Source organism: Actinia tenebrosa, unplaced genomic scaffold, assembly GCF_029948245.1.
Source record: "Actinia tenebrosa isolate PJP-AT-01 unplaced genomic scaffold, QUT_ActTen_1.0 PGA_scaffold13__45_contigs__length_12533684, whole genome shotgun sequence".
NCBI classification, from domain to species: Eukaryota; Metazoa; Cnidaria; class Anthozoa; order Actiniaria; family Actiniidae; genus Actinia; species Actinia tenebrosa.
In genome coordinates this window covers 7,132,708-7,141,287 of record NW_028292573.1, presented here as the reverse complement: position 1 = coordinate 7,141,287, position 8,580 = coordinate 7,132,708, and the positions used below count along the sequence as shown (strand labels likewise).

At 35.0% G+C, this 8,580-nt stretch overlaps 1 long non-coding RNA gene across 1 annotated transcript; it reads left to right on the top strand.

The window, feature by feature from the left end:
• The first annotated feature begins 775 nt into the window (after positions 1–775).
• LOC116293684 (uncharacterized) lies at positions 776–8,265 on the top strand. The gene is made up of 4 exons (XR_016119548.1): positions 776–833; positions 2,530–2,605; positions 2,921–2,996; positions 8,097–8,265. It is a non-coding gene; the product is annotated as an uncharacterized LOC116293684 (long non-coding RNA).
• Positions 8,266–8,580: the final 315 nt, after the last annotated feature.

The window sequence follows — 8,580 nt, the reverse complement described above, 5'->3', positions numbered from 1 at the left end:
TAGGGCAATTTTTAGACCAATTTGAATTATTCAAATACTGCAGTTTCCTTTTCACAATATGGTTAGGGTTAGGGTTAGGTGTACGAGAATATATTGTTAGGGTTAGGGTTAGGTGTACGAGAATATATTGTTAGGGTTAGGGTTAGGGGTACGAGAATATATTGTTAGGGTTAGGGTTAGATGTACGAGAATTTATTGTTAGGGTTAGGGTTAGCTGTACGAGAATATATTGTTAGGGTTAGGGTTAGGATAAGGGATGCGAGAATATGTTGTTAGGGTTAGGGTTAGGTGTACGAGAATATATTGTTAGGGTTAGGGTTAAGGGTACGAGAATATATTGTTAGGGTACGTTAGGGTAGAGCTCAAAAGTATAAAAATAAAAATCAAACACACATACAAAATTAAGGGTGGCTATCCTAAATATTTATACATAGCTGTATGGCTATTCATACCCTGCAAGCAAACAGGGTAGTCTATTTATTGATGTTTGCCAGATGAGTTGAGTAAAGCGACAGCTGCTAGGATGTAGTATTTCAAAGAAGTGGTCCACTCATCCATTTATTAGCATTCATTCATTCATTGGTATACATTGGAGTTCAGGGTGGCGAGTTTTTAAATTCTGGACCTATTTTGTATTATTAGTATATATTTTTTCGTGTATTGCGCGTTTTAAAATATTCCGCCATTCCGCCATTCCGTGGTTCCAAGGTTCCACGCTGAAAGGTTCGCCCTGCGTTGAGTATAATCGCGCAAGGTTTTATGGGTATGCGATACACAAGAACAAAATGGCCGCGTCAAGTTTGAAGGGAGACGAAAATCGCTATTTCTTTACGGTAAGAAACGTTCAGAACCTTAAAAGAACCCTTGAAATATTGAATCTAAATGTTTCATCTTCTCTGTAAGCCTTTTTTTCCTGATATTTGTGGTCTTGTCGTTAAATTAGCGACCATTAATTGTGACACGTGTGAAGTCGCTCGTCGCTGTTTTCAAGCATCCATTTTGTGTTCGTAGAATGGGTTTTAATCGTTGAACTGGCCTAAAAAAGGGTATTAAAACTTTTTCGGATATCGTTGTTCAATTTACAATGTCTTTTAAAGTATTTCTTAAACTTATTTTCTTCGTAGTTTGAAGACAAAAACGTGTACTCACCTACCCCTCCATAGAAAACATAATACCCAACACTGCTTTGGGGTTTGTTTTGTGGCAATATATCTTTGAAGAATTAATCTTATAGAAAATATACAATAGCGTGCTTATATCACAGTACAGAGACATGCTTGTGCGTTTTATATTCCTTAAATATGCAATGGATAAGGCTCATCTAAGGCTCGTAATTTACCTATTTATAAATGAATAACCATGCAATTTAAAAAGATATAGATTTTGAAGTGTTTAATAGTGACAAGTGTAACATGGCTTTTCGTTTCGTTGTCAGACAGCTAGGATAAAAATGATTGAAAATAGATGTTTTAAGCCTTAAGAACACAAGAAAAGCTATTCAATTTAGCTTTTCGGCGCTAGCTTGGATTGTGTTACGGTCACCAAAAAGTTCGGACATCGTTCTCGGATTTCCATACAAATTCACTGACTTTAAAGAGAAAATTTAGATAGATTCCTTTAGTTAGCTATCTTAGCAGCAGTAGGAAAAGCTTCAATCAAGCTAGAAAAAATATTATTTGCCTATTTAGAGAACTTTGCTTATTAACATCAACCAAGAAAATAGTTCATTTAGAGTCAGTACATTTGTACGGAAATTCGAGAACGATGTCCGAACTTTTTGGTGACCGTAACACAATCTAAAACAATTTATACCCCTCGAGGGCTAGCGCTGAAAAGGTGAATTAGAAGTGAGTGAAATTTGAGTTTTCTAGAATGTAGAAATATATGATTGCTTGCAAAAACTCTGCTAAAATCAAAATAATTCAAATTTTTGATTCAAAATATAAATTAAATGCTTCTATAATTCATAGTTTTTGCTCCTTTGTGGTTGTATAACTAGTGACATCCCATTTTTACTATTCTTTGTTTACACCTTACATCATCACGGCCATGTTGGTACCATTGTAACAATACCACAATGGCCACCATGTTTTTGTCTTTTAACTCTCTTGGGAATGCTTGCAACCCATCAATTGGTTGTTGTATCTTTAAGTTAACCTTTACAAATGAGTCTTTAGTTATAAAATGATATTAGGTGTATATTATTTTAGCAATCATGAAAAGGTACTGTTGGAAAACAATTAGAGGAATTGTTGTCCATAAAAATTAATCTCGATAATTTCCCAAGTCTTGGTTTTATAGTTTTCTCCGATTTTCCCCATTCTTTGGAATTTTTCTCTAATATTTTTTGCTTTGTGATGTCTGAGCTAAAACTATTTTGGCTGGTCATCAAGGCTGTCAATTGAGCAGCCATTAATTTAAGCAATGGACTCGTTAGCAGATCAAACAAATTCAGCCTAGACTGACTCATGGAATCAGTCTTGATATAGATCAATACATGATTAATGATTCCTTTTAATTTAATTTCAGGCAAGTAACCATATCTGGAGATGATTATGGATGATTTACTCTGCTCCCCTAGTCTTTTTGATAGCTGTATTTGCTGGTATGTTATGTGTATTACTCTTGCACATGAAGATAGCAAACATTCTTAAGCAAAACATTGCTACAGTACAGGCCAGAAGTTTTTCAGGGTCCCCACGCGGGGGAAATGGACAGGCTCTGCTTATTAGCGTGTGCTTAATTGATGCGTGAAGTGTGGACCCCGTTCGTATGAGTGGAATATTCTTTTGTAATACAGTTTTATTGTTTTGGCTAACGAACCCTATAAACCTAGCATAAGCAAAGAGGTCATACTGTATGGAATCAGTCTTGATATAGATCAATACATGATTAATGATTCCCTTTAATTTAATTTCAGGCAAGTAACCATATCTGGAGATGATCATGAATGATTTACTCTGCTCCCTCAGTCTTTTTGATAGCTGTATTTGCTGGTATGTTATGTGTATTACTCTTGCACATGAAGATAGCGAACATTCTTAAGCAAAACATTACTATCTGCTGTGAGAGGTTTCATTAGTGAGTGCTGCTCATCAAAATTGAAACATTTTGGATCTAAACATGCTTGCTTTCTCTGAATATCATTTGATTGTTTACATAATACTCACAGTTTAGTGTTGTGTATGGAAGCATAACACTTGAAAATAGCACTTGGATGAAACCTGCCATGCTTAATTATGTACATGTTAAGACAACTTGAACAGGAGAGTTCTTATTTTTTGACATTGAACTTAATAGTTTGTTTTTTTATTGAACAATTATTTTCATTCAAAGTACATTAGCCTGTGGCCATGAATATAAGCACTGTTTGATTGGTTATGTGAATGCTGAGACAGTAAGACAACCATGGGTTGTGGGAATGAATGGGACATACAGAGAGGTTTAAGACCAAAGTGTAAGAATATAATGAAGTCAGATAGCAATGGGTTGTGGTGCAGCCAGTGAATGGTAGAATACTGGTTGTAGGGGTCTTTACTCAATCCTATGGAATTTTTGATTGGCTAAAACTGAGAGGGATTATTTTAGGGGGGGGGGGGTCAACTGTTAAGGGAAGTGGAGAATAAGATTTTTTATCTATTCTTATTATCTTCGTAGTCATGTTTTATATTAATCAACAAAATAAACACAAAATATGATAGAATTTTGTGGCATGAGAATAAAAGTGAACGGCAGGAAAAGGGAGAGTGAAAGTGTCTTAGTGTAATCCATATCAGCAATGCTGTGTTCTTATTGGATGAGCTACTACTGGGCTATAACTCAAATCTGATAAAAGATTAAATTGAATTGTAATTATTTATATTTAATCTAATTCCTGCCATCATTGCCTAAGAGTCAATAGCCAATTCCCGCTGGAGAACTAATTGCCAAATAGAATAGAGACAGAAAGATGATATTGTTAGAATGAAACACAACGATAGAAGTGAGCCAAACTATTCCTACTCTTTGAGCATTAAAGATACAGTGATGAATCTAGAGGGTGTGTGATCCTGTATGTATAAAGTACAATAAGCATTCATATTTGACGAGACTCCATGTTATACTAGAATATAAAGCTACATTTTCAAAATGGTCTTTAATGTTTACAGTTTCTTTCTTTTTGAAAAGATCTTGTTACAAAACGGAAGATTCAGTTATTTCTGTGACAACTGTCTTTTGTAAGAAGTGTGCAGATGATGATGACTTCTAATAAGTTAGGATTTCTAATAATTTTTCAACTTCATAGGCAATAGATTATTTTGGCTTGTTATTATTATCTTATGAAATCAAAAATGAATGAATGAATTTTATTTATCCACTGTATATATTTGCCCTGTCTTTTACAGTAATATTCACTGGGAGGTGTGATCTTTTGTTTGCCTTTTCTTGTTTAGCTGAAGCCACAGTGCTTGTGTTTCTGGACTTGAATAAATATTTATTCTTTTTCAATAATGGTCCTCAAAATTGTCAATCAAAATACTTTTTCACTACATGAGGATTTGTAAGTTATTGTAAATGATGCTCTTTCTAATTCTAATTTCAAAATATCTTCCTAATTGACAAAAATAAACTTCTTTTTTCGATTTTACTTCACTAGTATTATAGCAAAAAAAGGCATAAAAAGCACCTGTTATTATAAATTATATAACAGCAATACTGATTGGATCAAATCAGCCAATAGCGAGTGGTATTAGAGCAAAACTAGTGCCAGTCCCTTTTCTCTGCTGTGCAAGTGACGCCTTGCGGATGAACAAAGAAATCGTGCGAGTCACGCTTGTTTTTGTGGAGTTTTCGATGGTCTTTGCTAGTTTTACTTAAGAATGGTTTGTTTTCATATATTTTAAAAAGTCTTGGTGATATATCGTTTAATTGTAGTTGAAAATGTGCGGTTTTTTTTACAAATTATGCGATTTTTTTTAGGTCAATTGTGCGAAATCGCATCGCCGCATTACGTCAGATGCCCTGAATTAAAGACAGCAGAACTATAAATATTTATTAACCATGGTAATCGTAAACAAGAATTTTTAAGTAAGATGTTAATGACTTCTAAGGGAGGAATTTTAAGAGTCTTCGAACTTCATGGCGATAGATTATTTTGGTTTACTGTTCATGCTTTGATTCAATTCATCTATTCAAAGGGATAAACTACTAGTTGTGTTAAAGAACTACTCGCCTAATCAATTGCTTCGACTTTTATATTATTTTGCAAGCGGAAAACGATTCTCATCACTTGATGCTATATTTTAAACGTATTTTAGCTCTAAAAATTTCAATGCAATGTAAACTAATTTAGATTTTGAGATGACAAAATTTTGATCACTGGTGGGAGAAAATATATTGCATATTATATAGTTCCAGAAATTATCCATCTCCATCCCCTCCCTCCCCCCCACCCACCAACACACACATACCCACACACACACACAAAACGTCCAAGAGGTGGGGGGTTACAGCAAGAACAATACAGTTTGTATGACAAAATAATAGAATTTTCAGGGCTAGGGGGGTCTTTTAAAAACATTGCCACATAGTGGGGGGAGGGTATGGATTATTTCTGGTACTACACTTTTGGTGAATTTGCAGTGACAGAGCCCAATATGTGAATATATTTTCTACCAATACAATACCATGTTATTTTGACACTTTCTCCTGAACAAACTTAAAGTACAGTCACCTTATTTTAAGAAATCTATATTATCATTTAGATAAGCTTTATTCTATAAATTGTTGGCCTAGTTTGTTCTTGTTAATAGCATAATGCATACAGCTTTTTAGGGAAATGAATTAATATGCTATCTTAAAGAATTCTTACCAAATATTCATATTGTGCCATCATTTCCTTGAAAAAGTCTCTGTTCAGACCTGTTATCCATATACAGAAACAAACTCACACCTGATCAGAGTCATTGTGCAGCTAATTAAAACATAGAATTGAAATTTAGATTGTTAGAGTCTCAAGGAATGATAAATATTGGAGAACCCAGAGGAAAAAAACAGGGTTTGATTGAATTGTGTGCCAGATCAACCTATTCTTCCAAATAATATATTGTGGGGCTTCAAGTGACACTACGATAAAATATCTCCAAGTTTTACTATTTATACACATGCTTTTTACAAAAGAAGAAAACTGGCATTTCATTTCTCGTTAGCATTTTCGGTTCTTAAGATATTCAAGCTTCAAGTTAATGCTAATTAGGAGATTAATGATGCCATATTTTCATCAGTATGTATCTGAGAGTATTTGATGAATGTTGTTCAAACATTGAATTATAATCGTATTCAAAGTATGGAGCATGTACAAACTGTGGTTGCTATGACAACACACTGGTGTCCAGGCCCCTTTCAGCCATTGCTTTGTTATTTTTGTGACTAATGTTTCGATAGAAGCGTAGCCATGTCGTGTTGAGTGCATGAGTGAAATACCAAAGGAAACCCAAATCAAATACCGATTTTTGTCCAATATGCTTTCGGATATTGTTCGGAGCCAATTAGATCGTTGTTGTGACGAGACTACATAAAAACTGCAATAACTCTACAAATCTTTGACCACTGTCAGTCAAACTTGTACGGATATACATTGCTGGACACTGTTACACACAGGTGCCAATCATGTGACATATGATGTCATCAATCACGTGGCTACATAAAAACTGTAATAACTACAAATATTTGACCACTGTCAGTCAAACTTGGACAGACATACATTGCCAGACATTGCTTACACAGGTGCCAATCATGTGACACATGATGTCTCAATCATGTGGCTACATCAAAACTGTACTAACTCTACAAATATTTGACCACTGTCAGTCAAACTTGGACAGACATACATTGCCGGACATTGCTTACACACGGGTGACTATGATGTCATGTGACTATGATGTCATCAATGACATGACTACATTAAAACTGTACTAACTCTACAAATATTTGACCACTGTCAGTCAAGCTTGGACAGACATACATTGCCAGATATTGCTTACAAGTGGGTGGCAATCATGTGACTATGATGTCATCAATCACGTTACTACATAAAAACTGTAATAACTCTTCAAATATTTGACCACTGTCAGTCGAACTTGGACAGACAAACATTGCCGGACATTGCTTACAAATGGGTGCCAATCATGTGACATATGATGTCACCAATCACGTGACTACATATACATTGTGATAACTCTGCAAATGCTTAACCACAGTCTGTCAATTTTGGATAGACAAACATTGCCGAACATTGCTTACACACATTGACAATCATGTGAAATGAATTCACCAGTCATGTGACCACATAAAAAACTGTAAGTGCTCTATAAATATGTGATCAATGTGAGTCAAACTTGGACAGACATACTTTGCTGAACACTGCTGACACATCTTTCAATCATGTGACATATGACTTCACCAGTCATGAAATCTTCATGATGTTGAAAATGGCAGTAGCCACATGCAGGCTTTGACTGCATATTTTTTCTACCTAGCAGAAAATTGTTTGATTAAATTCGTTTTTATGACCAAAACAGATATTTTAACCCAGCCTTATTAGATGCCATTTCTCTTAAAGGCAGAAACATAAAAACTAGAATTTTAGGCAGTGGTAACCTGGAACCAAGGCTGCTGCTATGGCAACTGACTTATATGGCCTTGTTGGTCATATGAACAAGCTAAACCTAATTTGGCCAGTGTTTTGTCGCTGGCAACTGATTGGCCATTTTTTAAAGCCCTGTAATATTAATTTTTAAATTAACTTCTAAATTCCAACTGAATGATGAAAATAGGAAAACCACTTTTTTAGCCACTAAAAAATATATTGTAAACCAGTCGTGAAACGTTTTACAAACTGTAAAGAACGCCTTGAGAAAAAAACCCTCAAAGCAATTAGTCAATCATCACTCTACTCACATGTCATGCTTAGTCCAGGAATCCAACCCTTGACCATCAGAGGTGAGTGTACTACTGCTATGTCACCTTTGTTCCCCCTCTTGTTAATCAACGGGTAGCTTGTATCCCAAAAGAATGTCATTACAAGGTACTTAATTCTTTGGTTTTGTATTTTCTAGGAGGCTCCACTTCAGTGAACAACATTCAAGAGGCACATGTGAAATGTTACAGATAAGCCAAAGTAATAGAGTAAAAACATTACTTTGTACAACACATATACATGTAGCACTAATTTGAAATATTGATGAAATCATTTTGCTTCATTGTGGTACAAGGCACTTTAATGTCAAATCAACCCATCTTTGTTATCAAGCTCACTATGGGTACTAGTTTCCTGACATGTGCACCTTCAAAATCGTAGAAAAGAATTTTGTTGATAATTTGAAAAAAACTAGCAATTAGGCCATGGCTAACTCACAGGTCAGAAAACTGGAGAACTCGGAATAACTCTAAGATCACGGCAGAGACCTAACCAAAACTACTTATTGATGATGGTCAGACCTCAGAGGTGACGCATGAATTGATTTGTATAGGACTCCACAGCTGATTGCAATAAATTATGGCCATGGTGTATCATGAAAGACTGAAATGTTTGCACCAAGA